At 41.2% G+C, this 23,747-nt stretch overlaps 1 pseudogene; it reads right to left on the bottom strand.

Moving 5' to 3' along the window:
* Positions 1 to 592: 592 nt before the first annotated feature.
* LOC136311668 (mitochondrial glutathione transporter SLC25A39-like) lies at positions 593 to 21,836 on the bottom strand (annotated as a pseudogene).
* Positions 21,837 to 23,747: the final 1,911 nt, after the last annotated feature.

Raw genomic sequence — 23,747 nt, 5'->3', positions numbered from 1 at the left:
ATTTCAGATGTGTTAGAAGCTAAATCTAAACATTTGTTATTATTCATTTTGATTACTCTTACCAAGATTAAAGCACATTTAGATAAATACACTAAGATTCTTAAAGTGTTTAAGAATTTACAATTCTTTTGCAAGCAACAGCGAAATTCTGGAATAAATGCTTAGATGACAAAGTTTTCTAAGAAACATAACTGAATATTCTGGAGCCATGGCCAGTGGCTCAGTGGATAGTGTTGGCTGACATATGAACATCACAGGTTCGATCCCCAGTCAGGGTACACATGAGAAGTTACCATCTGTTTCTCTCCCCTTTTCCCTCCCCTTCCTCTCCCTCTTCCCTTTCCACAACCAGTGGCTCAATTGGTTTGAGCGTGGCCATAGGCACTGAGGATAGATAGATAGCTCAGCTGGTCTGTTCTTGTTAGCCTCAGGCACTAAAAAATAGTTCAGTACTCCATCGGCTCCAAAGTTGCCAGGTGGATCCCGGTCAGGCCACACGCAGGAGTCTGTCTCACTGTCTGCCCTCCTCTCACTTTAAGAAGAAGAAGAAAATAAAAGATTCTGGGATCATCAGATCAGTTTGATCCAAGACTCATTTTACCAGGTCCCATGTCTCTGCTTTGCCTTCGCTGGGTGTGCTTGACGTACAATCTGGCTTCATACCCTTGATAGTTAAAGTGAGATCTGTAAACCAGCAAATTGCAGACACAAAGAGTAAGACTTCCAGCCAGCATCTTTTGATGGAAAGTTTGTTTCCCAGAAGCCCAAGCAAAGCACTCTTTGCATGTTATTGACTCAGCTGTGTTATGTTCTCATCTCACATATCACATTGGCCTCCCCTTCCATGAATCTTTCTCCTGGGATCACTGTTGTAGTAAATCATTTGTACCCAAATCTTTGGCTAAGCAGCTCCTTGTCCTAGAATCTTCTCTAAGACACACACTGATGCAGTCAGACCTCCTGGCAAGCTATCCTTGAAAGCCCTGAGCTGTTCCTTCCCACCCTCCGCGAAGGCTGGCATTTCACGCTGTGATCAACACGCTCATCTTTTCATGTTCACTCTTTCTCCGGTCTCTGCTGCTTCTCTCTGACCATGCCTCCTGCTTCTCCAGAAACTCTCAGATCTCTTCCACATGCCCTCCGAAAACATCATCCAACAACGAACTGCTCTTTACCCATAATCTGCTTAGATTTCTGCCACCTGTCAGCCTCAATTGAAATATGATTCATTCCCATGCACCATTTCCCCTCTTCCTTTTCTTAAGAAAGGGTGACTCCTTTTCCTATCTTCTCTCCCATTGGACTCTGGAAATAAAGCTGGCAAGCTCCCTGTACATCACTTCTGTATCTTTAGGGCTCCTAGGTCTCACTGTGAGAATCTGAATTTCTCTTGAAGTGCCTTGTTTCTACACAGGAGGGAACCAAGGGAATGTCAACTCTGTTTCAGTTGGGTGGGATAGATATGGTTAGAACATAGTATTCTTTTTTTTTTCTTTTCATTTTTTCATTTTTCTGAAGCTGGAAACGGGGAGGCAATCAGACAGACTCCCGCATGCGCCCGACCGGGATCCACCCGGCATGCCCACCAGGGGGCAATGTTTTGCCCCTCTGGGGCGTCGCTCTGTTGCATCCAGAGCCATTGTAGCGCCTGAGGCAGAGGCCACAGAGCCATCCCCAGCACCCGGGCCATCTTTGCTCTAATGGAGCCTCGGCTGTGGGAGGGGAAGAGAGAGACAGAGAGGAAGGAGAGGGGGAGGGGTGGAGAAGCAGATGGGTGCTTCTCCTGTGTGCCCTGGCCGGGAATCGAACCCGGGACTTCTGCACGCCAGGCCGACGCTCTACCGCTGAGCCAACCGGCCAGAGCTAACATAGTATTCTTTATATCTTTTATAGATATGAAATGTTTTTTAATTGAATTTATTGGGGTGACATTTGTTCATAAAATTATATAGGTTTCAGGTGTTCAGTTTTATAATATATCACCTGTATATTGTATTGTGTATTTGCCACCCCGAGTCATATCTCCTTCCATCACCATTTATCCCCCTTTACCCTCTTCTTCCTCCCCCGACCCCTGTTCCTCGTGTAATCATCATGCTGTTGTCCGTGTCTATGAGTTTTCTGTGCTTAATCCTGTCACCCTTTTCACCCAGCCCCCCAACCACTGTCCCCTCTGACAGCTGTCAGTCTGTTCTCTGTAACTGTTGCTATTTTGTTTGTTAGTTTATTTTGTTCATTAGATTTCACATATAAGTGAAATGATATGGTACTTGTCTTTCCCTAACTGGGTTAATTCACTTATTTTAATATTTTTCAGATCTATCATGCTGTTGTAAAAGGTAAGATTTCCTTCTTTTTTATGGTTGAGTAGTATTCCATTGTGAAAACGTGCCACAGCTTTTTTATCCACTCATCTGCCAGTGGGCACTGGAGCTGCTTCCAAATCTTCGCTATGGTAAATGATGTTGCAATAAACATAGGCGTGCATCTATTCCTCGGGGCTTGGGTGAGGACCAGCAGGAAGAAAGCTGTCTGACGGGGGCCTGGCCAGGCCTAAAGCAGGGCCACTACCCTCACACTCAGAGTTGAGAGGGAAGAAAAATAAGGCCTCTTCCCTGAGCACAAGGCACTTACTTGGCTCTGTCTCCTCCTGCTCTACCCCACCCATGGATGGGGCCCTCTTTCCCTTGCTCCTCCCAGGGTCCCAGAGGCTGTTCCAGGCTGAGCCTCTGAAAGAAGCTTTTGCCCAACTGACACGTGCTAATCATGATGTCACAGGAGGGGCCAACCTTGATTATTCTTGGAAGGAGGCCTGCGAAGAGTCCCCCGGTGCAGGACTCAGCCTGGATCCTTGGCAGCACCAGCCAGGTGGATCTGAGTGCAGTGGCAACACTCTCCCAGCCTCCACCGCTCCCAGGGCAACAGTCTTGAATCCTCACGACATCAAAGGGTAGAGTCAGGATGGCCACCATTGTCCCTGAGATGCCACAAGCGACAAAACTGATGTCTGGTCCTTTGGCCGGAGCCCACTGAGCCAGCTCTTCTTCACCAGCTCATAGTTGAACCAATGTAGGGCTGAAAAGCACACATCCCAAAGAGCCGTGGTGAGTGCCAGCTGCCCTGAGCCACGGCAGCTCAGTCACAGGCACCAAACCCCAGGTGTGACACAAGATGTGCCTCCAGCTTTGTCCCTACCAGCTCTAGGTGCCCCAGTGGGCCAGTGCACCAGAAGTCAGTGGTCAGAGCTCAACCACACAGGAAGGCCTGGAGTTGGTTGTAGGCCATGAAGTTGATGGAGGTGGCTGGTACAGTCATCACCAGGGTGGCTGGGAGGCCACTCCATAGGGAGCTAGTGCCCTCATGTCTCACAATCTTTACAAAGGCCTCCATGGTGCCAGTGGAGGGAGTAGGGTGCTGAAATTAGGTGGCACAGTGGCCACCATTTGGGCACAGGTACAGGGAGGGGCTCCAGAACACCGTTGTATTACAGGAGGTGCTTCCTTTGGGCAGAAGAGAGGCTCTAGCAGAGGTCCCCAAACTTTTTACACAGGGGGCCAGTTCACTGTCCCTCAGACCATTGGAGGGCTGCCATATACAGTGCTCCTCCCACTGACCACCAATGAAAGAGGTGCCCCTTCCGGGAGTGCAGCGGGGGGCTGGATAAATGGCCTCAGGGGGCCACATGCGGCCCGCAGGCCGTAGTTTGGGGATGCCTGCTTAACGTCTGGAGGTAGCCATCAGCTCCTCGGTCACTGCGGGGCGCTGAGGCTGCAGGCCTTACCACGTCTAAGGGTTCGTAAAGAGGGAGGTGACTACAGCCCTAGCATCTGAGGCCGCCATTTGTTGGAGAGGGCTAATGTCCCCAGGGGTCCTGGTCTGCCATCTTGTAGCTTCAACTGTGGCCCGTGGCAGGGATTTGGTAAGTATATACTTGGCAGGTTCGGGGTGGGGGTCCACTACAGCTCTGCAGCTGGTGCAGGGTGCGTGCGCTCACTCCCTCCGAGGCCAACAAGGGAGCATGAGATGTTTTAATAATGAATGCCTTGCGGCTTGGATTATCTGTCTTGGTTTTCCTAAGCCCCTTACTCACTTGCTATCTACCAAATCCTACTCACTTCCCATGCATTCGAAACTAGCACCAAAAATTCAGTGTCCCACTCCATCCCCAGTACTAACAGTATTCTGGGTGATGCTGATACTCAGTGATGAAAAATTTAAAACTCTTGAAGAAAAAAAATCAAGAACTCCAAAACTAGTTACTTCTCCATTCAACCGATCACTTCTGTAGATGAATTTCTGCTCTTATCACCCAGTACCATTCCACCCCTAAAATCTCAAACACAGAATATCTTACCCTTTACAGTTCTCATTACAAAAAAAAAAAAAAAGTTTGTAACTATGTTTGGTGACAAATGTTAACTAGACTTATTATGAGGATCATTTATATCTATATATAAACATCAAGTCAGTATGTTGTATTCCTGAAACTAACATGATGTTATATGTCAATTTATATTTTAATAAAACATTTTAAATTTTAAAAGTGAGATCATATCATTAAAAACAAAAGTATCCGCTGCACAATTTGGGTCAGATATGGCCCGTGTCAGTCATAGGCAGCCGGCATATTAATAAATCTCTTCCTTTTAATAAAACCCTTCAAAATTAAAAAAAAACAAAACAAAAGTCTCCTACCCCGGCACAACTCTACCATTCTAATACTCACATCCCTTGTCCCCTCCTACTAAACTAACAGTCTTGAGAGGTCTAAGCCCTGACTCCATCCATTGCCCCCGTCGTCACTTAAACTATTATATATTTCCTTGGTATTTTTACAAAAGCTATCGAATATTTTAAGCTTATATTTTAAAAAGACTAAAACTGGGCCCTGGTCAGTATCTCAGTCAGTGAGAGCATCCTCCCAAAACACCAAGGTTGCAGGCTTGATCCCCAGTCAGGGGACATACCGGAAGTGGCCAATGAACACACAACTAAGTGCAACAACAAATGAATCCCCCCCCCCATCTGTCTCTCTAAAATCAATGAATCAATGAAGAAAAAAAAAGACTAAAACAACAGGTTTCTTTTCCTCGTTGCCAAGTTGATCTTGGTAAGTACAGGGCTGCTAGCCTAGCTTACATGTAATTAGATTAGTAGTATAATTGGTCAATTTGTATATCTCTAAAAGATTAGTAGTATAATTGAGCAATTGCAGTTGCATTAGAAGAAATTTATATTTCCACAGGGAGGCTGGCCATAAGGACAGGAAGGGACATGAGGTATATGCACCCTTAGATTGCTAAATAAGGCTTTGGGTTTTCTTTCCCCAAAAGATAAAACTGTGGTGGAAAGGCTCACTATTCCCAACTAGCACTTAATACAACCAAAGATGAAATGAATGGTAAACCAGCATCCCCAAAGAATTGACCCTACAGTTATCATTAGTATTTATGATTTAAAATTCTATGAGGAAATGAAAAAGAAGTCCTTTTAATTAAGAACATTAAGTGCATATCCTCTTAATAAGAACGGCAGAAGAAAAGCTTCTCGCACCCCCTACTGACCCCACTCACTCTCTGCCATGTACATATAAAGTTGTGGGTCCATCCACTTGTCACTGACACTTAAAAAACACTTGAATCACTGCAGCAAGTGGACTCCTATTGATATCATCTGGACAGTTCTTTCTTCAAAAAATGCTGAGACTTTTTTTTTTAATTAGCTACACCATCCGGAGATCCAAGAGAGAAGGGTGGTCTCATTTCTGTCATCAGCATTCCTAAACCATAGAATACACTCATGGCTTAAAACCAATTCTCGAAACAATGAACTACCCGTTACTTGTTAAAGGGGAAGTATCCTTTCTGAGGCTGGAAAAATAGTCAAAGTTCACAATGACTTTCCAGGAACCCAAAGATTTACAGACTGAATTTGGATCCGCTATTCCTAGGGAAACAGAGAAAGGCTGCAGAGAAGTACTGAATGAAGCACGGGTTCCTTCTGGTTAATCTTCAAGCAATCACCAGGAAAGAATTCCTTTGTTCAAAAAGAAAGAAGCAGGAATTCTCAGAACCATCTAGGGAGACCAAGAAGCTCTCAACAACTCTTTGAAGTGATTTTGTAAAAGCCACTGATCTCTCCCCTTCAACTGTACTCCAAACCCTGTTAAAGGCACACAGGGAGGAGCTTATTCCTCTGCACACTGCACATTCTGTGCACACACATCTTCAGGGGCACAGATTTTAGAGGCATAATTCTTATCTATTTCTCAGCCGAGCTTTCATATTTTTTTCCCACCGGGCTCCTATTCTAAATGTGTAATATGGGTAATGCAGATACCATATGCCAGGTCACCGCTGTCCTCAACAGACACTGATTTTAAATTGGCTAGGGAGTAGATGTTTCTGATGGCCATCCTTCTAACATGAAGAGGTTAGGTATAAAATGTTCGATAAGAACAAGTGCAGAGGAACATGTAGTTTTAGATTTAAAAATAAACACTGCCAACTCAGTTTAGGGAGAAAGATGGGGATTGAGGTATTTTATTATATTGACCAAAATGGTAAATAGTAAAAGGAGAAATAAGATGCTAAGTAGGCCAAATTCAAAAATGTGATTATAATAACCGTGTCAATTACACATCATGTTCTCTCTTTAGAAAAATCTAAGGGAGGGTAAGAGACATTATCCCTTCCCAGAAATCCCTCTCTCATCTCTAGTTTGCAGGGCTAATGGAGGATAAACTATAGAAAAGGGAAACATTTCAAACAGAGCATCTATAGAGAGAGCCTTAAATAAATGAGGAGTTAAGAGAGCCTTCTCTATGGATATGTACTTTGAAATGATGTAAAAGGCTGGATGATTTTTTTATGTGCTATAATCGTCTCCATTTAAGTTTCTATTTGATCTCCACTTAAAATGAGAAAATGGAGATTCAGAGAATAAATAAATTGCTCCAAGTCACAAAGATACGTAAGCAGTAGACCTGAGTCCTATTCCAAAGCCGTGTGCAGCATCAAGAGGCTGAGGAGCCAATTATTTTCTAAGCATTTCCAGGTGCGACCATTTCAGCCATAAATCTTAGGTGAGCTGTGATTTCTGTATGCTCCTGTCTTCCAAGTGGGCGCTCAGACCCAGGTATATAAAGACAACAACACAAACTTGATCTTAGAAAGCTCTTTTTGCTGCCCACAAAGATGTAGAATGACCCCTTTTACTCCCCCTCACACACACATACACAAAGCTTTCCTGTGGTTCACTTTGCAATCAGTGGAAGTCACTCAAGTGTTGGCAATGTGGCAGGAAATGTGCTAAGTATGTTATAAACATGTTTTTACTTAATCCAAGCAATAACTCTATAAACTATGTACTAATATGTCTATTTTGTATATGACTAAGTCGAAGGGCAAGGAATTGAATAATTATTCCAAATTCATAGCAAGTAATAAGGCCTTAGCATAAAGCACCTGTGTAGGGAAAACAGCTGTGTTAGGCTTGCTCGCTTGTCCTTTGCATGATCGGTGTGAGCACACGGCAGAGCCATGTGTGCAGAGCCTATGTAAGGCTACGGATGCTTTGACTCAGGGCAGTGTGTTAGGATGCTCACAGGCTTTAATTAAAATATCAGAAAAGACAGATTCCTGTTTGAGGTAAGATTCATGTGAAGAGGTCAGCCTCAGAGAGGGCTTGGCAAAGCCGCATTTGGTGCTGGCACTGGAAGAAAGGCAGGCTGCACTGCTCAGCATATGCTTAATACTTAACAGACAGTAGAATTCTTATTCTGTTTGCATCTTCCAATTAAAAAAAAAAGTGGTTCCTTAAGCTAAAAATGTAGAACAAAAAATGTCTAAGGGGCACTGAAAGCCTAGGTCGAGTGAGGCTCTCTAATTTCTGGGCCCAGATTAAACAACATAAGATGTAAAAAGAACTTTCTTTGCCCTTGTAATTATGGCATCCTTGTCAAATTCCTCAAGGTTGTTCCCATAGGCAGTCTTTAAATATAATACGCATGGATCATGATAAACTTAGCTGCTCATTTTCTTGTGTCACACAGACATCCCGGGATGACTTAAGTCATGGAGTGAATTGATATGCGGTTACTGTATTTTACATCCATTTGATCTTACTGGGTTTTTAATGCTGGGTGTGTTCTGATTGGGCAGTGTCTCCACTGACTGGCTAGTGCCCCAGCCTTATGGGTTGTTAAATATTTTGAATATACTTTCACTCATGGACAAATATTAAATCCATAAGTATGTAGATGAAAACGAATCCTGGCATTTAAAGCTCCAGAAATAATTATGGCGACTGAGAGAGCTATCTATATCTGATAACATGTAGGCAGAGAGATATAAATACATCATAGTTGATCACGTTGAGAAAAACCAATAATGAATAATTGTTGGGTTCCTGGCTGTTAGGTATGGACAAAAATGGGGATAAAACCTCTTGGGAAGTGGTTTGAAAGAGTAAACAAATTAATATGGATAGAAGTGCTTAGAACAATGTCTGACATACTATCTATACAATAAGTTTTAATGATTATAAAAGCCTTGGAATTCTGTAATGAGGCCCCCTTATCAGTAATTACCATATAGAGTTTTAGAAATTGCTAAAAGCTTTTTGCCTTATAATCAGAAGAGATAAAAGGCTTGAGAGTAAAAAAAATTCATATTTTTATCATCTACAGCTACCACAGGAAAATAATGTACTTTGAAGGATAAAAGTTAACAACCAATAACATCTTAGCCCCTAGAACTTCATCCCATCATACCCACGAGGAAATGGTCTTTCCAGCAACCTTCTAAGTCTGAAAATAGGGTACTTTTTATACTCTATCTCAGCATTTTATGAATTCTAAATTGACTCTAGTATTATACATGCTCTGTATTTACTGAGCTATTGCTTTCAAAAAGGGTTTTGTACATACACTGCTACTAGCCATGTTTGGAAATGCTTTTCACCAGCATTAACTATTTAAAATATTTTGCTAATAAAAAGGGGCATCTTGCCCTGGCCAGTTGGCTCAGTGGTAGAGTGTCAGCCTGGCGTGCAGGAGACCCGGGTTCGAGTCCCGCCAGGGTACACAGGAGAAGCACCCATCTGCTTCTCCACCCCTCCCCCTCTCCTCCCTCTCTGTCTCTTTCTTCCCATCCCACAGCCAAGGCTCCATTGGAGCAAAGATGGCCAGGGCACTGAGGATGGCTCTGTGGCCTCTGCCTCAGGCACTAGAATGGCTCTGGTTGCAACAGAGCAATGCCCCAGATGGGCAGAGCATCGCCCCCTGGTGGGCATGCCGGGTGGATCCCAGTCGGGCACATGTGGGAGTCTGTCTGACTGCCTCCCTGTTTCCAACTTAAGAAAAAAAAGGGGGGCATTTTCATCTTATATTAGTTTGCATTACATATATTTACTGCAGAGAGAGAGAGAGAGAGAGAGAGGAAGGGAGAGAGATAAGAAGCATCAACTTGTAGTTGTGTCACTTTGGTTGTTCATTGCTAAACTAAAAACATGATTGCTTTTCATATGTTGCCTCGACTGAGGAGCTCCAGTTGGGCCAGTGACCCATTTCTCAAGCCAGTGACCTTGGATTTAAGCCAGCGACCTTGGGCTTCAAGCCAAAGGGGTCATGTCTATGATCCTGTTTCCAAGCTAGTGAGCTTGCGCTCGAGCCGAATGAGCCTGCGCTCAAGCTGGCAACCTTGGGGTTTCGAACTTGGGACCCCAGCATCCCAAGTTGTGGCTCTATCCACTGTGCCACCACTAGTCCAGCTGCATTTATAACTTTTTAAATAAAGGAGTCAGATTTATTAAATACCTTAGCTTGTTGCCTATGTTACTTAGAAACATATGTGGGGATTTTTTGCAGTTATGAAAAGTTTTGGTTAAAATTGCTTACATAATTATAGATAAATGATCATTAAATCATTTGGGTTTCTAAAAAAAATACAGCATAGCTACTAAAAGATATAGCACATTCCTTAGACATCAGATGGTTAAATGAAATGGTTCAAAGATTACATAAATTAAGAAAGTCTACTTTAACGTGGGAATTTTTTTAATACTTTAAATGCTGACTGAGGTGGGGATTGGGTGATCTGGCTGGGACAGTAGGAAGGAAATGACTCAGTTTAATCATAGTTGGCTTAAAGGAAAAGCATACGTTAAGGTAGTCCCAAAATAATAAGTAAATTTTAAATATATAACGGAATAGAATGTTCAATAAAGAACCGGATTTTGTGTAATACTGTGATATTTTCAAAGAAAATATACTTTCCTAATTTGAAATTATGTTAAACTTTATCATCCTGTAAAAAGAAATATTATCAAAATCAGTTTTAGTAATATTGATTTTGTATAATTGACAGGACATTCTAGGGAATACAGCTAAGGGGGATGGAGGACAGAACAGAAAGAGAAAGCCAGAAGGTTTTTCCCTTCAGAAGATATTCCCTGCAATGCCCGTAACCTAGGTTAAATTAGATTAAAAAAAAAAACAAAAACATTTGTCAAAGATGGTGTGTAGGACAGAACCTGGTGGTCATAGAGAAGACATCCCACATGAAACAAAAAATATTAAAGTAATAAAGCCATAAGTATACATTTGCATATTTCCAGTTTGTATCTTAATTATTTTCTTGGTTGGGAATTAGTAGTTTAAATGGCTGATAAGGAATGGTGTACAACTAAAGACTACAATATTCTAAAATAAAGAGCAACCCACATTACCCAGAATTTAAGAGTAAGCCTCTAAAGAGACATTTACGGTTTTTACAGGGGAAAATCCTGAAACTGAAGAGATGATAAGAAGCTACACCTGTTGATCACATCTCATTCTTCAACAGAGAAGGAGGCAGTAAAGTGAGTTATCACAGAGACCTACTAGAAATGAACATCCAGTGAAGAAAGCTGGCAAGGGTAAGGTTTATCTCAAAAGAAATACATGTGATTTTAAAATCACAGAGGCACCCTGGCTGAGTAGCTCAGTTGGTTGGAGTATCCTCTTGAAGTATAGAGGTTGCTGGTTCAACCCCAGTCAGGGCACATACAGGAACAGATTGATGTTCCTGTCTCTCTCTTTCTCTTTCCTTTCTCTCTCACTAAAATTCAATTTAAAAAAAAAAGTCATGGAATCAATGAGGACCTAAACTCATTGATTGGGAAATTTAATTGGGGCTACATTAGAAGGATTTTTAATACATAAATACCACAACAGAATGCCAGTGAAAGGTGTGCATATGTTAGATGGATAGCATTGTGTTGGAAAGGAGAAGCCAAAGTTAAAAACAGCAACATAAAACAGAATTGCAGGATTTTTAGAATGCCATATGTTTTTAGCTCCAATTAGGTGGAATTAACTTGGACCCTAGTTTTTCTCTGGAAACAGGTCAGAGACCTAGAAAGTGTATCCAATGGCCAGTCTCACCTGTTGAGAAAGACTGGGATTTTTTTCCTGACAAGGCAATTTGGTTTTCCCGGAGCTTAAAATAAGTCAGGGCACTTTGAGAGCCCTTGAACAACTACTGAGGTGCTTCTCAGAGAAGAAATATTTATTTCCAATAGCTAGAGGGGAAAAGTTTGCAATGTCTAGAGTTGGAAGTCAGTTACAGAGATTTATTCAAAACCTCAAAGATGAAAGGACTGTTATGTAGCTGTTGAGAATGTTTCTACTCCTCTGCAAGTCGCTTGGAATTCTGAGTTGACTGACAGCTGTAAGAGGAAAGACCCTCAGTGCCTTACTATACAATGTACAACTGGTTACTGACCACAGCAAGGACGGGCTGCCCAGGATCCATAGTTATTGATAAAAATATTCATACAGCTGTGTTCTCCTCTAAGAACCTGGAGAAAAACGAAATCCAGGAATTGGTCTCTTCCCCAGCGCAGACCAACTGATAGAGCCCACTGTTGGGCCACGTACTAAAACTGGACAGAGCCTTCTTCATCCATAGACTTTAAGAACCTCCAAACTTTGGTAGTTATATTATTATAGCTATCATAATATGATGTAACTAGAAAATTATTTTTTATATCCAAATTTTGAAATAATAATAATCAATATTTATTGAACATTTTTTATATACCAGGCTCTTGCTAAGCACCTTAATATATTTTACTTTATCTTTACAACAAACCGAGGAGGTCCTGTCTACCCTATTTCACGGTTTAGTAAACTAAGGCTCAGAGAAAAAGATACAACTGCTTAAAATAATGGAGTTGGTTTTCATACCGAGAATTATTTGAATTTGAAAACTATGATCTTGATCATTACCCTTTCTTATGTCTTTTCATTAAAATATGCCTAAAAATGTGGGATATGACACCAGTTTACTGTTCTAGACAGAAATTATTTCCTCCAAGTTTCTGGGAAATGGAGAAACTGAAATTTGCTCTGTCAGGTGCCAGTAATACAGAAAACCTAAATACCTTTTAGTATTTTTTTCAAGTTCCCAAATAATAAGAACCTAATAAAAATTAATAATAACCTAATTAGAACCTAATAAGTATTAAATTTTAGGCCCTGGCCAGTTGGCTCAGCAGTAGAGCATCAGCCCAGCATGTTGAAGTCCCAGGTTCGATTCCCAGCCAGGGCACACAGGAGAAGCGCCCATCTGCTTCTCCACCCTTCCCCCCTCCTTCCTCTCTATCTCTCTCTTCCCCTCCCACATCCAAGGGTCCACTGGGATAAGGTTGATCTAGACACTGAGGATGGCTCCATGGCCTCCGCCTCAGGCTCCCCGCAGTGACCAAGGAGCTGATGGCTACCTCCAGACGCTAGAGCCTCTCTTATGCCCAAAGGAAGCATCTCTTGTAATACAACGGTGTTCTGGAGCCCCTGTACCTGTGCCCAAATGGTGGCCACTGTGCCACCTGGTTTCAGCACCCTACTCCCTCCACTGGCACCATGGAGGCCTTTGAGAAGATTGTGAGACATGAGGGCACTAGCTCCCTATGGAGTGGCCTCTCAGTTCCCCCTCCCCCACTTCTCACTTCAGAAAAGTATTTTTAAAAAAAGAATTAAATTTTAACTTGTTGAATCCTTTCTTAAGAATTAAAAATGAGATTAACTTAAGACAAGTTAAATATCTAGCAGACTTTAGATTTTCATTTTAGAATATAAAGACCACTTGATTCTGCTACCACAGTCCTTTTTTTCTGCCAAAGAGAAGGAACAAGTATATTTTTGGGGCAGCTAATAAGCTTCTGTAGTATAACTAGATGACCAATTGGAAGAGTGTACTCTCAGACATAAATTTTCTGAAATATTTATCAAAACAGATATTTCTCATTCCCCGTTCACCATCTTATCAGAACATTAAGACTTTCATCTTTGGCATTGTATCACTTTGGGTAAGTTTCTTTTATTTGAAATATTTCAACATAATCAACCTTTCATTAAGCATTTGTTTTGCTCATATGTACTATAAATCTTTGCATGAAATCAATATAAATAACCAGTCACAATATTTTTTTTGTAACAGAAAAATAATGTGATAAGGAAAATCACACATTTTTAATTCATTCATGCCCAAGTTTAAGTTCTAGGTATAAACATGTTTGAAAAAAAATTCTTCCCTTATTTATACATCTCTGCCTTTCAGTGAAATGCTAAGTCAATAAGAATAAAGGTTACGTTGTGATGTGAAGGAAGAGATGATGAATGCAGTGTGAGTCAGACAGTAAAGTCTAAGGTATGTCTTTTCTTTCCTGTTATTGAACTTATTGGGGTGACACTGGTTAACAAAATTGTACAGATTTCAGGTGCACAATTTTACATCACATCATATGTTTGTTTAATTATCTAAGAACAGATCAAGGAAACCAATGATGTTCGCAGGACTTCTTTCAAAGTAAACTCCACCCAGATCAGAGTCAGTGCAGAATTTAAACTTGAGAAATCAGAATGCCCATTAACAGAAAATATATTGGAACAACTAGACATTTACTTGTGGAAATAGAGCACTCTGGTTCCCATCGTCATGAATCGGATAACTCCTTGGGGTGGTACTGTTCTATGACCTTCATGTTCAGAACAAGCCTTTCAAGATTGTTGCAGAACAGTAAGAACAAAGGAGGGGGTGCTTCTGGTTGCTGTGGGTGCTGAGAGTTCTATGAAAAAGAACTATAACTCTACACCAAGTTATAGTTTATCTATGCTTACAATTCCTATTGCAGATGTTTGTTAGAACACCCAAACCTAACAAACTCAGCTTCAGAGAAAAGCCTTCTTGTAAACACTTCCTGGAACTCTAGGGGAGAGCTTAGCAATACCTCTCTTTTATGTTACCGTATCACACATTGTTTTTATAATGGTGTTTTCTTCTTTCTCTCTCTGTCACACACATGGACACATGTAAGGTAGATACTAGGAACCAGGCTTTACCCACTTCCGTACCCCCAACAACTAGCATTGTGCCTATTACAAACTAGCACATGGTGGGTGGTCAAGATTTGCTTGTTGAACGCGTGGAAACAAAACTAAATGAGAAGATTCTTCATGAAGATAATGGACTCTTCAACAGGACTTCAATGAGGCTTTTTGGTCTGGAATAAAGGGTACCATTCACACCTTAACAGGGTACACAATGACCTTGATCATCTGGCCCTGCCTAGCTTTCTAGCCTTCATGTGATACTGTATCCACCTGCCACTTGGAAACACTTGGTGGAAGGGACAGGGTACATTTGTGAAACTTCTCCCTCTTCTTTTCCATCTCTTCTTTACCCTCCTTCTTCTACTCAGGAGTCATCTGTGGTGAGCCTTTTATTACCTGCTGGAAGCCAAATTTCCTGTTTTCCGCCCAGGACCTCCAAATTTACTTGTGCTAACTTTTATCACTATTTAACAAGATCCATTATGAAATAGGATCAAACTTGGACTTCCTTTAGAGATGCAGGCAATCCCAGATTTCACCTTCAAATCCCTAAGGCCACGTAGTTCCTGAAACATTACAGCCATTCTTTTCTGCTTCTCTTTCTTCTCCTTCTTTCTTCTTTTTTTTCTTTCTTTCTTCTTCCTCCTTCCTCCTTCCTTCCTTCTTCTTCTTGTCCTAATTCTTCTCTCCTCTTCCACTTCCTCCTCCTTCTTCTCCTTCTTCTTCTTTTCTTTTTCTTTTCCAAGTGAGAGGAGGGAAGATAGAGAGACAGACTCTTGCATGATCCCAACTGGGATCCACCCAGCAACCCCTGTCTGGGACTGATGCTCTGCCCATTTGGGACCAATGCTCACAACCAAACTATTTTTAGCACCTGAAGCAAAGGCTCAATGGAGCCATTCTCAGCTCCTAGGGCCCTGGCCAGATGACTCAGTGGTAGAGCATTGGCCAGGCATGAGGATGTCCCCGGTTTGATTCCTGGTCAGGGTACACAGGAGAAGTGACCATCTACTTCTCTACCCTCCCTCCCTCTTCTCTCTCTGTCTCTCTCTTCCTCTCCCACAAAGGAATGTTACTTTAAGGAAGTAACTAAGGTACATAATCATGCCCATGGGGAGAGCAAACTTTCACAGAATCTCAGAATAGGAGAACTAGATATTCTTTGAACATTTTTGAAGTTTTAGGATGAAATACCATATATACACAAAGCTATTTATTATGCAGAAATTGTTCAATCTAAAGTAAAAATAGAATTAAAGTTTTTAAGACCATCAATGACTAAGAGATAAGGGATGCTCTGAAGTTTATGTCACAGAGAAAATTGCTACTGCATTTACAGTATGATTGAAGGCTAGAGCAACAGTTTTAGGATGGCCCTTTACCTTGCAATGTTGTAACTACCTCTTCAGAAAGGGGTACTTGAAAAGAAGTAGGATGAGTCATTAGGGCACTAGATTGGAGAAGTCCATAGGGCCACTGCTTGTAGAAGTTCAGCTCCTGGGCTTTGAGATCTGTTATTACTTCAAGTGTAAGTTTGGGCTCTCTTCTACTAAATTCCCTCACAATGTCTTCAAGTTGCTGGGAGGAGAGATGGCATATGCAATACTGTTAACCTTGGTTATATCTATAATGCATGTGCACCTACACTAAGGCTCAGAGGAGAATTTAAACCAATGTTGGCTGCCCTGGCCGGATAGCTTGGTTGGTTGGAGCATCGTCCCAAAGCACAGAGGTTGCCGGTTTGATCCCTGGTCAGGGCACATACGGGAACAGATATTCATGTCTCTTTCTTGCTCTCTCCCTTTCTCTCTCTAAGATCAATAAGATAAACATTTAAAAAATAAAGTAATGTTGACATTTAATACTTACTAAATTTGCAAAAGTTCTGAAGAATAAAAGTATCACTGTCATATAACTTGAGGATGGAAAAGTAGCTACTGGCTGTAATCAAATATGGCTGAAATTAATAATCCAACTGGAGTCTTTCGATCGTCTAAACACTGAAGTAGAAAGTGAATTTGAGCTGTAAAGCTGAGGCGTAGACAGACAAGACAAAAATGTAGATCTTAAATTGGTCTGAGGGGCAGAGTAGGCATGATAGTCTTTATATAATAAGCATTTGCTAAATCAGTTCAATCAATGTTTATTTCTAACAAGAAATAAATCTCCTAATATCCCATCTAGTAGTTAATGTGATCTGTTAAATTCACACATTTTCCAAGATTCTAAATGTTATCTGTCTTCATTTGTGCTTGTCTTCCTTTCCTGGTTGCTACAGAACTCTCAAATAAAATACAGGGGCTTCTCATGGCCTTCTGGATTCTCTGTGACTTCCTCATGGTTCTCTGTTTTCCCTGTATTTCTACATGTCTCAGGTCTAAAACATACTCAACTACTTTTAGTTTTGTAGTGAGCTATTCTTAAAAATTGCTTTCAAAGTTCTTTTTATAAATCCTCGATTATCACTCCAAGGAACAGGCAAGATAGGCTACCCCCTGCCTCTTCTAAAAAGAGGAAACAGGTGCTAAGAGTAAACAAGTGATGCACCTAATGAATAAACATCAACGATAGGTGTCACATTAGACATCTGCCATTCCCCTCTCCTATCCCATCAGCCCAAGCTTTAGCTCTGTCTACTGCTGAGTCAGCTGGAAGCCGTGCACAGACGTTGTTTACGGCACCTTATCTCAGCTCTCTTGTGAGTCCTGCTTGCTTGGGTGCTCTACTTTTTTAGTAAGAACCCTAAAGGACAGAAAACCAGTACACTCTAGCGTTAATTTTAGCCCATAGGAGTCATGCTGCTCCCTTCTTCTGTCTCTGGTCAACAATTCAGCATCTTCTATCTGGTTCCTTAAAGCATCCCCACCAGGACTAAGCCCAGTTGCCCACAGGGTGAGCCAACTCAACAACACTCCTTTGCATTAGCTCTCCCTCTTCCCCGTCTCACCCTTCTCAGGGCCCTGTCTCCTGTTCCCTGGGCTTCCTCCCCAAAGTCAACCTCTTGCACGGAAGATTTATTTCAGGCTCTGCTTCTTGGAGGAACCTAAGTTACAACAGACTACAATTACATTCTTTCGATTTTCTGGTTTATTCCTCTTATTACCCTATTAATCACCAGGCCTAAAATTCAATACTCATCTCTTTTTTCCATTTACAATCACAGACAAAAAAAAACTATAAAAATTAATATTTGATACCAAGTAAAACTTCTTTAAGCTCTATAGAGCCTTGCACACATTAGGTGCTTAATATGGGAAACTTTAGTTACTCTTAAAGCTGAGATTATTTAAGAAGAGTGATGTCTATGTAAATACAAAGAGAAATACATAAATTGCCCTTCTAAAGATGACTTTAGAGAGCTGGTAGCAGCTATCTCTACCCAATGGCATCTCTAGGTTTAGTCTATAAAATTCCATGTCTGTAAAGCTTCCTGGTTGGTTTCTTTTGATCCTATGTTTTCTAATAAAAAGTAAAACTTTTATTTTTATGGTTTATTTTAGATATACTGTATTGGTGGCTTACTTTAAACAGTACCCCTGAATAGAAAGAACAGAATGATATCTCTATAGCTTTGAAGGTTTTTTAAATTTTTATTTAGACATTTTAATTTAACAAAATGACATTGATCAATAAGAGTACATAGGTTTCAGAGAAACATCTCTATAGCATTGGAATGGTTGATTATGTTGAATATCCATCACACTAGGTCAAATCATTTTCTGTCACCTTATATTTGTCCCTCTTACACCTCCTTTTCCCTATGTTCCCCTTTCCCTGATAACCACTTCACTTTTATCTATGTTCATGAGTCTCAGTTTTATATTCCACCTATGTTTTAAATCATACAGTTCTTATCTTTTCTGATTTACTTATTTCACTCAGTATAATGTTCTCAAGGTCCATCCATATTGTTGTAAATGGCAATATGTCATCATTTCTTATGGCTGAGTAGTATTCCATTGTATGTATGTATGAAATCTTCTTTATCCAATCCTGTATCAAGGGACACTTTGGTTGTCTCCATGTCTTAGCCACTTTGAATAATGCTGCGATAAACATGGGGGTGCATGTGTCTTTATATACCAATGTTCTTGAGCTTTTGGGGTATATACCCAGTAATGGGATTACTGGGTCATATGGTAGTTCTACTCTTAACTTTCTTCCATAATGGTTATATTAATTTGCATTCCCACCATCAGTGAATAAAGGTTTCTTTATCTCCTCTCCAACACTTGTTGTTACCTGTCTTGTTGAAATTTTAATAGAAATAATATCAATATTTACCAGTTGTAATTATACACACACACACACACACAGACACTAATGGGGGTTTGCCTGTCATGAATTTTATAAAGATTGAACATGGTTATTCATGATTGTTTGTGGTACAAAAAATAAAGAAAATCTCTTGGCTGAAGTACAATATTGCCATCACAGGATTAAGAAAACAAACTGCTGAATGCCAAGCTATTCTTGACTTAGAAAGGTCAAATCTAAGTAGAAATAATAGTGCAAAAGGAACAGTTGTAGTCAGATTGTACACACTATCAGATCATTTGGCCATGCTGCTTCTAATTTAAGAGCCAACAAAGATCATTTTATAATATTTGAGATACTAGAAACAAGTCTGAATATAAACCTTCTTTTCTAAAGAACATATACATATACATTCTATATAGATTAGCCAAGGAATCAATTTCTCTCAAAGCATAAAATAAAGATACCTGTAACAAGCTGTCAGTTGCTATTTTATGGACTGAACACCAGAATCCATATGATTAATAGCTTAATAAAATTACTGAAGAACATTCAAATTGCAGTGTGTTTGAACATAAAAAATAATAGGTCAGTTCAGTTAAAAAATAATAAAATCTATTTTCATTATTGCTCTTAATTCCTTAGGAAAAAAATACATGTACTTGATTTAAATAAATTATTGAAGCCCTGTGCAATTTACTCTTTAGTCAGAAAGTAAAATACCTCTGTTTCTTTCAATAAGCCTATTCTTTGACTTCATATTTCACTAGCATATAAATTCTCATAGGCATATTATGACTTTCCCTATTCCTCAATACTATCATCAAAATTAGATTTGTATTTACATGACTATCTTGGTAAAAACAAAATTATAAAAGTATTCTAATTAATTCTGCATAAAATCCTGTATGTTGACATGGTTATAAATACTAGTAGTGTATATTCAGAAAAGAGCAGTAATTCATAAGAAAACATCAATGACTGAAGATTAGTAAACATTAGATGGCCAGGATGGGTTGTCGGTCACCTTTTAATGATACAGATGGCCAACAAGATTAAAAAGGACCAACAGCATAAAAATCTCTTTTAAGCACTTGGTAAGATTTAGGCATAAACTAGTGGCAGACAGGGTGGACTTTATTGGATATGCATTATGAAGTCTTCACTCTGTAGGAAATTACATACTTGCTCTGGAAATGGGGCAATTATGCAAAATGTTAATGAATACTTTCAGACAAAGGAAGTGTCAAAATAGCAAAGTGGGGTTGGATTTTATGAGGAGTTTAATTTCTAAAGTCAGCATATAAAGCAAAATACTCACAAAATCAAAATTACCTCTGAAAATTCCTTATGAAAATTTCTTATCACATAAGAAACAGACAGAAGTATCCTGAGTTCATGATAGTTTTTTTTTTCTTGGATTTTTATTTTTTAACCATGGAAACAGATTTCTATTTTCTTAGTTCAGATTACTATTATTTGGTTGAGGGCCTGTCATAGCTGGCTTGCATTTAGGGGATATATGGCACCAAAAAAATCTAAAAGCGGCCTGACCTGTGGTGGCGCAGTGGATAAAGCGTCGACCTGGAAATGCTGAGGTTGCTGGTTCAAAACCCTGGGCTTGCCTGGTCAAGGCACATATGGGAGTTGATGCTTCCAGATCCTCCCCCCTTCTCTCTCTCTGTCTCTCTCTCCTCTCTCTCTCTCTGTCTCTCTCTCTTTTTCCCTCTCTCTCTCTCCTCTCTAAAAATGAATAAATAAATAAAAATCTAAAAGCAAAATATTCCTAATCACTATGAAAGAGTTACACTCAAAAATTCAAAATTAAGCAGTATAACTTTTGGAAAGTCACAGAACAATGTATGGTTTCAATTACCTGTAAGATTGCAACAGCATTTGAGGTCACTCCCTACTCCCAGTACTATGTCTGGAGATAGGATAATTCCAACTTAGAAGAAAACAGTCTGGAAGTATTGATCGACAATAAAGAAAATCAGAACACCCCATAGCAAAATGCTACATTTTGACTTATCACTACTAAGACACTAGCTCAATACCCACACCAATCACCTAAGTCTGAATTTATAGTTTGGATTTTTGACTCAACATCAGAACTGAAGGTCCTCTGAGAGAGGACTGAGTCAATAGTTTGGGTCAGATTTGAGTATGAGCTTTAGCAATAAAGAGACCTTCATTTGAACCTCAGAATCACTTTCAAAACACTTTTTATTTTGAGATAATATTAAAATTCATATGCAGTTGTAAGATATAATAGAAGGAGATCCCATGTACTTTTTACCCAGTTTCCCTAAAAGGTAGCATCTTGCAAAACTGTAGTATAAGTCAGTTTCCAGAAAGCCACAGAGTAGGCAGATGCTCCAACTCCAACTTCCCAGAACCAAGGTGGATTACAACTTAAATCTGAGAACACTCGTTGTGAAAGACAAACTTTGGACTAAATTAAGAGGATTCTGCAGCCAAGGACCACCAAAAAACCCACACTGAGACTGGTAGGAAAGGCAGAGATGTGGAAAAGGCTGCTCCGCTCCTGGGAGTGAGCGGCAGCCGGGACGGACTTTCCCAATGGGGAGGGCTGTCCAGCGAGTTGTAGGTCCTTATCCCCAAAACCAGAATCCCAGCCTGATAGAGCCCTGGAGCCTAGAAGGGGCTTACAGACTATATTTGGCTGAAAAAAAAAAGCCTAGCCATGATTTGAGAGAAGGAGGCAGCACTCTCAGACCCAGGCTCCATATTAGAGGAATTGTATGGAGAGCCTCACTCACAGCCACTTTCCCAGAGCTCCAGGAGGGCACCCTAACCTCTGGGCTGAGTCACTCCCCAAATTTAAAGTAAACATATTTCCTGGGAACAGCATCACCAGCAAAGGAAAGAAAGTGCCCCATCCATCAGAGGCTCCCTTACCCCAGCTAGAACAAAGGTGCTTAGAGCCAGGCGCCATGTTAGGGTCACAAATAAGGAGTGCAGAAGTCTAAGTTACACTACCTCCCCCCCACACACACTGCTAAGTGCTTGCCCGGGGCAGGCAGGCCAGAGGCAGCAGGGCGCAGCTGTGGAAGTTCAAGCGAGCATGCTGCAAGCTGGCCTGCAGAGCTAGGAACCACCACTGCTGCTGCGGAAGTCCAGGCTCACACACAGTCTTGCTGCCTGAGTGGCCCGCCTTTGGAGGGTACAGAGGCACAAGCATCAGCAGGGGGAAAACACGCAGGTGACCGCAAGCCTACCAGCGAGGGCGGAAGTTGTGCCAGCTGCTACAGGGATCCAGGCTGGTGTGCAAACCTGCTCAGGGTGCAGGCGCACCCTCAACAGCAGTGAAAGCACGGGTGACCTTGGCAGTGATTGGAGCAGGCGCATGCGCCCCCCCCCAGGCAGCTGCTGAGGTCTGAGCCAACCGAAGCAGCCCTAGAAGTAGCCCCACCTGCAGGGTTGAAAGCCAGGAAAGATGCCCGAGCCCATGAGCAATAGTGCCCACAGTGCACACTGGTTCTCAGAGGCAGCAGAGGATGGGGCGGCCATGGAAGCAGTCCAAACGGGCACGTGGGTACATGCAAAACTGTCCAGGGAAGCTGCGGTCACAGAGGTGGGCTGGCACTAGCAGCACCTGAGCCCAAAAGCCCCAGGCAGCAATAGCAGCAGTGGCCTGGTAGACAGACCACACAACGGGAGCACAGGGGCCACACCCACTGAACCCCTGTGACTACAACATATTGAGTGCTGAAAAAGAACAAAAAAAATAAAATAAAATAAGTAAATAAAGTGATTGGATAGAATGACACCTGAGGCTAAGGAGTAGGCCACATCTAATACTGTACCTAATCACTGAATTACAGTACTGAGCCCAACAAGTAGCCAGCAATCAGAGGCAACAGAAAGCAGATTTTAGGGAAACTTGAACTTTTAAAGGAACTTCTCCCAGGCCAAGAGTAGATAAAAGCAAGCCTAGGAGTGAAGCTGATATTTACAATGGTACCTGCATGCAGCACAGTCTTGGCTCACACACAGTCTTGCTGCCTGAGTGGCCCGCCTTTGGAGGGTACAGAGGCACAAGCATCAGCAGGGGGAAAACACGCGGGTGACCGCAAGCCTACCAGCGAGGGCGGAAGTTGTGCCAGCTGCTACAGGGATCCAGGCTGGTGTGCAAACCTGCTCAGGGTGCAGGCGCACCCTCAACAGCAGTGAAAGCACGGGTGACCTTGGCAGTGATTGGAGCAGAGACAGCCACAAGATCTGGATAACCTGTAGCTCCCAAAAGGTGGATAAGAACCAGTCATAGGCAGTGACCCCACTGATCTGCACCAGGCCCTGGCCAGGGAGGTCCAGGGCAACACAGACAAAATGGGAAGACAGAGAAGTGCAATCCAAATGAATCAACAAGAGAAACCCCCAGAAAATAAACTGAGTGAGATGGAAATAAGCAAACTACTGAGTGCAGAGTTTAAAATAATGATTATTAGAATGCTGAAAGATCTTAGAACAATGGATGGACACAGTGAGCACATAAATAAAGAGATAACAAGCATCAAAAAGGACATTAAAATAATAAATAAGAACCAGTCAGAAATGACAAATACAATATCAGAAATGAAGACTACACTAGAAGCAATTAAAAGCAGGCTGGATGAAGCAGAGGGTCAAATCAGCGATTTAGAGGACAAGATAAATGAAAACATGAAAGCAGAGCAGCAAAAGGAAAAGAGACTGAAAAAAATCTGAGGAAACTCTAAGAGAGCTCTGTGACAACCTAAAGAGAAACAACATCCACATCATAGGAGTTCCTGAAGAAGAAGAGAAAGAACAAGGGATAGAGATCTTGTTCAATCAAATCATAGCTGAAAACTTTCCTAAATTGAAGCAGGAAAAAGTCACACAAGTTCAAGAATAACAGAGAATTCCATTAAAGAGAAACCCAAAAAAATTCCACAAGACACATCATAATTAAAATACCAAAGCTAAAAAATAAAGAGAAAATATTAAAAGCTGCTAGAGGAAAAAAGACTATCACCTACAAAGGAGCCCCCAGAGGGATGACATATGACTTCTCAACAGAAACACTTGAGGCCAGAAGGGAATGGCAAGATATATTCCAAGTAATGCAGAA

The sequence above is a fragment of the Saccopteryx bilineata genome, chromosome 8 (genome assembly GCF_036850765.1).
Source record: "Saccopteryx bilineata isolate mSacBil1 chromosome 8, mSacBil1_pri_phased_curated, whole genome shotgun sequence".
NCBI classification, from domain to species: Eukaryota; Metazoa; Chordata; class Mammalia; order Chiroptera; family Emballonuridae; genus Saccopteryx; species Saccopteryx bilineata.
The sequence above is the reverse complement of the archived record's forward strand: the minus strand, read 5'-3'. Positions and strand labels throughout refer to the sequence as shown.